Source organism: Leptonotus elevatus, chromosome 6, assembly GCF_054856555.1.
Source record: "Leptonotus elevatus isolate MCC_2025b chromosome 6, RoL_Lele_1.0, whole genome shotgun sequence".
NCBI lineage: Eukaryota > Metazoa > Chordata > Actinopteri > Syngnathiformes > Syngnathidae > Leptonotus > Leptonotus elevatus.
This window is the reverse complement of record NC_141244.1, coordinates 12523486-12532807: the sequence shown is the minus strand read 5'-3', so window position 1 is coordinate 12532807 and position 9322 is coordinate 12523486. Positions and strand designations below refer to the sequence as shown.

The window sequence follows — 9322 nt, the reverse complement described above, 5'->3', positions numbered from 1 at the left end:
GGACTGTATGTGTAACTCCAAACCCCTGAAAACTTATTTTACATTCGCAGTGTGTAAATACACTGTCCTCAGAGTGTCAGTTATTCACAACTATGACATTGTGAAGACTATGCACCTGTGAGGTCTGCACAGTATTGACAAAACATGCGACATGGGTGTTTTATACAGTGATGGAGATTATTTTGACATTGAACATGGACCTAATATATATATCTATATAATCTAATTAAAGAAATACACGTACGTGCAGAAAAATAATCATGCTCATTGTGATCTAGTCTTATCCAAATAAGTTATTTTTTGTTAGTAATGCTCCTCGATACAATTCTCTTGTATGGCGATGCGCAATTAATGTTGTCTCTGATTGGTCAAATTCAGACTCAAGTAGGGCCTGGCAATAAATCAAATTAATTGAATAAATTAAATTTAAATTGAATCGTTGAAAATTTGCTAAATCGTGAAATGTATTTTGTCTTCTGGATTATTAAAAGCTGTTGTTATGTTCTGTTACATCCAGATGTTATTGTGAGTTGTAATTTTGCACAAGTGGTGGCAGAATGCTGGATGGTTGGTTTAAAATACTTTTTATTTTATTTTTTGGCCATATCGCTTAGCCTCAGACTAAAGTATACAATTAATCCAATATTCATTTGTTGCACGTCTTTGCAATACACATATTGCATGAGTCATTCGTGCGGCAAGATATTTTCCACATATTGTGCAGCCCTAGTATCTTCACCCTCCACTAATGTCTTGCTTCGGAAAACTGATTTCAACAACATTCAAAAAGAAATCTAGTCACCTGGTCAACTTTGGCGCAGTCTGATAGCTGTGTCTTCATCAGGTTGTGCTTCAGTGGAAACCTGGGGCAGATGAATAGAAAAATACCAATACAATTAAATTCTTACTAAGACTAGACTGCTATAATATAATTTCATGTAATCATGAATGTGCGACCAGTAATTCTAGTATGTCACATGTATGACACAATATCCAAATGTCATAAGAAATCACGATATGATAATTAACATGATATTGTGAGGTTAGCGATACTCACGATAACTGTAAAAGTAAAATAAAAAAACAAGTCACAATATTGTAAAAAATGAAATAAAAAAATAAAAAAATTATATTGAGAAAAGAATGTACTTTTGCTTTTGAGTTTTAATTAATCTTTTATGTTTTGTCAAACCTTGCACGATATCCCCCCAAAAAAACAAAATTAAGTGTGACAACACACCATATAAACATACCATAGTGTTTTTCCATTGTAGCGAAATTCAAACATGAAAACCTTCCGGGCATCATGATACACTCTCAGCCTGTTTTCACGTTCCTGTTTGCTTAGAACTTCTCCTCGATATTCAGTAGGAAAGTCTCTCTTCTGAAAGGAGCAGGAACTGAACACTCCTCGACCTTACAAAGAAAAAAGGATACAACAGAAATATTTCATTATAACAATAATGAAAACTAGACCCATACTAAAGAATATTTTACCAATACTCACCTTTGAATTAATTAATATATTTTATGGTGAAGCCATTCTTGTCTTTACCCAAGGATGAAAAGTATGCTACCTCTTCTTTGGGTTTAACTTTTGCCCTCTGTGGCCTCATGACTGACATGTCTCACTGAAGATAATGATCTAAAGCTATAGAAAAAAATGAGTTTCAATCAGTTTGATAGGTAACTTGGTGCAAATGTCTTGAAGTTGACTTTCAGTGTACCATAATAGCCTGTGCAGTGTGCAGTAAATGTGCCAACGAAAATAAAATACAGTGGATAGCACAGCTCTGCTAAATATTTGCATAAATTAAATGTAATGAACACTAACAGACTTTACTGAAATATTTCTATTGAAAGAACAAATTTAAGTAAACACAAATGCAGCAATTTACCAATACTTCATTTATACTGTACTGGTAATACTAAGCCATTGTATATTTTCACATCAAAAACCAGCCTGTTATTGATTTCCTCTTAAAAATTGCAATTAGCATTCATCTTACTCAACAGACGGTTAGCTCTGCTATGCTAACCGTCGCTAACAGAAGCGTAGCAATTCTAAATAATTAGCTGCATCCATCATAATCAACAGATGGTTAGGTATGCTAACGTAAGCTTAGCTGCACTTACACTGGACTTGCATTATAAATCATTTTCGCGAAAGAGGGAGCAATGTACACAAGCGACCAACAACAACAGGAAAAATTCGAGCTTCAAACCTACCTCATTAGCACAGCTACACGCCATCACATCTCGTGAAGTAAATAGAGCCGGGGGCGGTTCTCTATCGGGGCTGCTAGATGACGTCACTTCCGTACTCAGGGCAATATAATAAATCCCGTTCAAATCAACAAATTGGTTCAGTCGTTGGATTATGAACTTTGTTGATAAGAGTGGCTATTGTTCTATGATTTACAGTGTCAATAAAAAAAAATAGATCACATTTAAAATGAACCCCAAAGGCTCATATATTAAATGAATTACCACAGACGAAAACAAAGGATATTATTGCTAGAATTATAGATCATTTTGTAATCATAAAATGTGATTTCAGTTTCAGTTTTTTAAAAAGGTTTTTTTTTTCATTAACGAAAATGTTTTTTTGCTTTAGTAAATAAAATAACCTTGCTGCTGTCATACAGTTGCTGTCCGAGGATGTTTTAGTACTATACTTTAGTAATGGATGCATGTGTTTTTTGGCAAAATTGTGAGCGAGCCCAATTCCTTGGCTGAGAAGCAACCCTGCAAATGAATGGTCACATGATGCTTTCCTTTTGGCATGAAGCAGGACTGATGGTAGCGCTCACCTTTTCTTCTCCAGACAAGCATTTTTCCGGATGCCCCAAACATTTGGAAAGGGGGTTAATCAGAGAAAATAACTTCAACTCTTTTTTTCTTATTTTGGTCTGTATTTATGGAATCCCCTTTTCACTGGTCACACCAGGCCATCCTCCAAAAGTCTTACTCCCTCACCATGGGTGTAGATGCACTCATACCTGCTTACTGCCATTCCTGAGCAAGCTCTACACTGGTGGTGATGTCCTTATCCCGCAGCTGAATCAACTTTGGGAGATAGTCCTGGCATTTGCTGGATTTTCTTGGGTGCCCTGAAGCCTTCTTCACTTAAAGTTTGTAAGGTCACTAAAGGAAATTACTTTAATTTTCATGGCAAATAGGGACTTTGCAATTCATCTAATCACTATAACATTCTGGAGTACATGCAAATTGCCATCATAAAAAAACAATAATAATAAGTCAGCACTGGAGATTTTTAGAAAATCAATGTCATTCTCAAAACATTTGGCCACTGGTGTACAGAAAGATGTTACATTGTAAAGGCAGGGTGGGATGTTAAATGATGAATCAATATACGGCACTGACAGTTTCTCTGTCTCTGCCTCCAGCTGTTCAAAGTGATGTGATAAACAGCTGTTAACCATTGTATATTTTCAAATAAACAACCACTGCAAGAATTAAATGCTGAAATATATAATTAAATGTCATAGTGTATTTCATTATTTAATTTATCTACTTAGGAATTGGTGGCTGCAAAAAAAAAAAAGGCTCTGCGTCTACAGACAAACATTCACAATACACAGCATTTTGAGAAAAAACGGAATTATGGGGACATGTGCGTAATTGTGGGGACAGGTGACGGTCAGCCAATCAAATGCTGTGAAATATACACTGGTGTGAATAATTCATGAAGTGGTGCATTACGAGGACCTTCCTACAGGGGGCGTCATCAAATACACAAAAATACACAAATTCATGTAATTATGGTTTACAAGGACATTGGCTAAAACTTTGGATTTAAGCCTTCTACAGCCCTAGAAGCACTTCTGCATTGAATGAATTATGAGGACATGGGCTGTGTCCTCATAATTCAAAATGTCCTCGCAGTGTTGCGTGTATTCAGGTGACATGTCCTCATAATACACAAAGGCAAACACACACACACACACACACACACACACACACACACACACACACACACACACACACACACACACACACACACACACACACACACACACACACACAAAACGCAGAATGGCAGTTGGCTCAGGGTGCGTGCGTGAATACAGATTCAACAAAAGCAAACACACAAATTCTATTATGGGAATTGTGAGCGAACCTCGTACGTGTTTATTTCTCAGCATTTATACCTTGACCGGAGATAATTATTGGCAAAAGAGAACACGACTCAGCACAGCCACATTGTTTCTAACATATGTGTCTTGAACAAGCTTGTGTAAATTTCTGATGTAGTAGTAATAACAGTTTTGAATAGGGATGGGCGATACCAGACCTCAAGCTGTTTAATGTGATGTTTAATTATATCTTGTTTTGAAATCGATGCTTTTAATTTGGAAGGCTGCTCTGTATAGGAATTAGTATACGTAAAACCCAAAGGGAAACAAACAAGCCACATTACAAATATAATGTAGTGTGTCAACATGGACCCATGGAGTATTTTGTAACTTCTTGGGGACGGGTATTAATAAGCTTCAGCTTCATCCCGTCAGCCCTTTTTCTTTTCGGGTGTAATTGTATGTGAAAATGTAATCTTGTAAATTGTCTCAATGATCGTCCCAAAGGAAAAATTAACAAATAAAACGTATTTTAATTAGAGGACTTCTTTTTTTACACTGTATGCAAATTTCCCACAACCCTTGGATACAACCAAGCTCATGCCCTCAAGCCAGGATGGTCGAACTGCCTACCAATCTCTATATAATAATAATCCTCTTTAAATTTCCATCTGTGTGGCTTCATTGTTTGTTGAGTATTCTGTACTCTTTGACTCCCAACTTTTGACTCGCGGTGACTAACTGTACACTTTGTTCGTACCATATAATGGCAGTTTAAGGTTTTGTTTGCTCATTTACCCACTCCACCCTATCTCAGCGTGAACAATAAGTGCACTGAATAACCTTGCTTTACAATTGAAAAACTCGCCCATTTGCCCTAGCAGTCTCAGCTTTGTTTTGATAATTGCGTTCTCAAGCTGGCACTGCGTAAAACCCCGTCAACGGCAAGACAAACGCGCACGCAGCCCAATTTGTTTATGCATGGAGCAGTTTTCTAATTAATGTGCAAACCCTAAGTGCTTATCATTGAGAAAACCTTTTCCTGCTTAACTGTCTCGGAGTCTGCGTCTTTAAGATGCTGCACAAGGGAGTCCCTCTAAAGGAAACTGCTTGTTTCTGTGTGGGAGAATGTGTGTTTGTGTGTGTGTGTGTGTGTGCATGCACATGTCAAGGGAGGTTTACAAATGTATAGAGAAACCACAGGGCTTTCTTTTTCAAGACTGCAACACAATAGTGCTTTTAGCACGCACTCACGCACGCACGCACGCACACACACACGAACCAGTCCCAGACTCACTGGGGAGGAAGCCCCTCTCATTGTAACACATTGATGAACTACACAGTTGTCAGGTGCTATAGCTACCTCTGTGGTTTAATTAGCCAGTAGGAAACAGAAAGGGTATAGTGACAAAAAAAAGAATAATAAAATTGATAAGGAAGTAAACAATAGGCCTGTATACGAATCTATTTTTACTATCATATGGCTTGACTAGTGACTACTACAGCTTAATCCGAATATTGACGGCATGTAAACATGGTCATTGACTTACTTTTCGATAGAGCTGTGCGATACTTGAGATTTAGTAAATACTAGTGCCACTATTGCCGAATCCGATACCAAGAACTTTAGTTTCATAAAATATTATCATATTTTAAATTATTTGTCCTATAAATAGCGTTTTTGTTGTTGTAGTTGTTGTTTTGTTGTATTTATATATACTTTTTTGTTGGGTTTTTAACTCATTCAAACCCAAAAACGTGTAGAAACGTTTTTTAATACTTTGTCCTTCACTCCCAAAAACGTGTTTACACAATTGTTTTTTTTATGCAAGATCATACAGTAGGCTTTGATGCAGTTTCTGACATGAAGAGGTGTCTTAAGAGGAACCCCGACTGTAATGACAAGCTTGCTCTATATTATTTATTTGGTTTTTACTAACATAATTTAAAGATTCATTTTTCAAACATAATTTCCAGTTTAACACATTTTGTAGAAACTTTATTTGGACATATGCCGCCATTGTTATATACGTCGCAACGCATTCAGTGCGTAGTGTCTCTTTAAGAACGGAGGCTTACCTTGCTTTCTTAATGGGCGTTTCACATTGCTCGGCAGAGAGCCGCCGCCATTCTACATCACTACGCACTGAATGCGTTACGACGCAGATAACAATGGTGGTGTATGTCCAAATAAAGTTCCTACAAAATGTATTAAACTGGAAATTATTTTTGAAAAAAAAATGAATCTCATAGATATGTTGGTAACCACCAAATAAATAATACAGAGCAAACTTGTCATTACAGTCGAGGGTTCCTTTTAAAGCAATGGTAGTTATTTAAAAAACGGCCAGCAGGGGGCAGCAGAGTATAAGGGATCAGCCAGGGCCATGTTGCAACATGCTCTTTTTTGTCAGTGTTTTCACCAGGAATTTAAATATTGACAAAACTTAGCTATATTCTAATGCTAATTGAAAACAGCTATGAATATACCTTTATACCTGATGAAAGAAAATACTCTAATCTTTCTTTTGGTAGGTTCCATGTTTTTATAGCAATAAAACACAATATTCTGTGGGCCTTGCAAAATCAGTCAAAATCCAGTAAAACAGCCAGGAGCGAAGGGGGTTACTTCAGTGAACATGGCTGGGAGTAATTGAGTTAATTAAATATGCCAGAATACAATATCCTCAACAGAAACATATAAAGTGGCAATGTAGTAATAATCTTAGTCCATGTTGCTCTTCTGCACTCAAAGAAACGTCAGCCACCAAAGTTCTTCTAGTCTAGACACATCATATATATGATACTTATATGTTGTGCTACACTAATACCAGCTCAATTAGTAGTTGGAAAAGCTCAACTGAAGCATAATATGACTCTTTGTGTAAAATGTAATACATTATTTTTTACTGCCAGTGCCACCTATACCACTGTCATTGGCGGGCTGACGTAAGCACTACAAAGGGATTGTGCGAGGGACCCATGTGACGCCAAAATAAATAAATAGATCTAAAGGATCGACACTAGCTCTTTGTTATCGATACAGTACTGATACTCACTTAAATATCGATTCTATTGATACTTGGATCGATCTGCACAGCTCTAGTTTTCAAAGTAAAACTGCATCCAACCAGCTTGAAATGCATGGCAGGCATCTGTGTTTATACAAGGGCATGCTGTGACACTGCTCCTGTGCTCCAACCTCTTTTTGTGTCAGAGTGCTGAGTAGTTGTCGCACTTTGTCTGGGGTGACGGGGATGTCGAATCTGCTAATGCGTTGTCGTGATTTTGGACAAATGCTCAGCAACAGCGCACTGACAAAGTCACATGCGCACATAGGCAGAATTGATACACACGCACATGCATGCACACACTAAAGCAAGTAGACCACTGTCTCTTGAGATTAATGTTGGTGTGATCCACTCAGCTGGGCCTGATCACATTAAGATGGATGGACCCCCTGGTGGTGGCGCTGGCTGTGGTGTATGTCTGTGTGTGAGTGTTTGCAGGGTCCCATCTGTCTCTGTTTTCTCCACATGGAGGTTATGTGACCTAGCTGCCATCTTTGGTGCCCTCAACTGGGATAAGCAACGCATAGAGTGGCAGGGATAGACAGATTAAAACACAACTATTTTTCCACTCATTTTCTTGCCTTTGGTGACATGCCTCGATGAATGTCGTTTTGGAGTTCTAAAGGATTACTGAAGCACTGTTGTGTTAATCGAGCACTGTTTCTTCAAGTGCTTTTTCAAAGAATACATTTGAAAAGTGTGATTTAAATAAACTTTGGAAACAGGGTTTTAATTTATTTTGAGATTGTGGTGATGTTATTCAAATGGATGATTAAAGATAATAGCATGCTTAAATATTTTTATTCCAATTAATCTTTATCAGTTTTGCCTCTGAAGACAAACGTATACAACTTTAAATTACAGTCGTACTACCAAGGTCAAATACAATGCGCCCCAAAATGAATTTGGACCCCACTGCCAACCCATCCAATATAGAATTAATGGAAACAGTCATTTCAAGATATCTTTCATAAAAAATTTCTGAACTATGTCAGCAATTTTAAGTAAGCTTCGATTCCTTAGAGGTATGTATACAAGAGCAGTGAGTGCACTGAGATTTCTTGAATTTCAGTTATTTGAACCAGATAGTTGTGTCTCTCTGGGTCCAAGGTTAGTTTATGTGAAGCCATAGTGTGCAATGCCTCTTATCTTGATTTTTCTCTGTATCGGACAGAATACTTTTCTCATAAGCCCACGTGTGCCCATCATCACATTAGTTGGTGCAAAGCACACCCTTTTCTGGTTTCTAATCATTCGTTAGCTGTTTTTGTCAAGGCAATTTATTCCACATCAAAACGAATTAGAAAAACAGAATCTTTTCAATCTGTGTTTTGTATAAAAGGCACACAGTGGGCTAACAGAGGGTTCTTTCATTAGAAAACTGGGCTGAGGTCAATTATTTTTCACAGTTTGGGTATTTTAGGACATTTAGACGAAACACTATTTTGACATGCTGCAGCGAATTGTAAACCACATCGTGTTTTGCACTAAAAATGTGTGTTTCATTGTCCAAATTGAATGTCAGATATTAGACATTTTAATGGATGAAATTCATAATTCTTCCCTCTGGTTTCCCCCCCTCCAATTTAACAGTCACTGTACATAGACAGCTATCAAGATGGATCTCCACATTAAGAGCTTCCATTGCTTATGAATCACATTTTAATCAAACTTTTTTTATCCCACTTTTCTGGTCCATTTGTGTTAGGCTTGTTTACTGTTTTGGTCAACTTTTGCTGTCCTGTCACACTGTTAATGTATTAGATGAATTTAAGAAAGTTTGTCAAAATGAATGGAGTTTTTCTTTCTTTTGTGAGCCTTTTAATGATATAGGATATTTTGCTTTATTTGGGATTTTCTTTTTAAATGAAAAACATTGAATTGTTGTAATGTGTTATTTTATAAAGTAGTTCAGTGGTTCTTAACCTTGTTGGGGGTTTCCTATGCACATTCAGCCTTCTTTATTGAAAAACAAAATACATTTTATTATTATTATTATTATTATATTATTTATTTAGTTTGCTGGTGAACAAAATAATCAGAATGAGTAGTCTTTTCATTGAATCTATTTTTTTCCTCTGTATTCCCCATCTTCAGTTTAAGAAAGTCTTCCTGTAGTTTTGATAGCTAACTATGTATGTGCTGGGCTAA

At 36.9% G+C, this 9322-nt stretch overlaps 1 protein-coding gene and 1 long non-coding RNA gene across 2 annotated transcripts in view; one reads left to right on the top strand and one right to left on the bottom strand.

Moving 5' to 3' along the window:
* The window catches only part of LOC147172052 (uncharacterized), a 5620-nt gene extending 1580 nt beyond the window's left edge, over nt 1-4040 (bottom strand). The window contains exons 1-3 of the long non-coding RNA XR_015095322.1: nt 1508-4040; nt 1254-1416; nt 803-863 (exon numbers count right to left, since the gene is read on the bottom strand). This is a non-coding gene — a long non-coding RNA (uncharacterized LOC147172052). The remainder of the gene's footprint in view (nt 1-802; nt 864-1253; nt 1417-1507) is intronic.
* cdkal1 (CDK5 regulatory subunit associated protein 1-like 1) overlaps nt 1-9322 on the top strand; it is a 225274-nt gene that overhangs the window by 91132 nt on the left and 124820 nt on the right. The gene's annotated exons all lie outside the window — the stretch shown is intronic.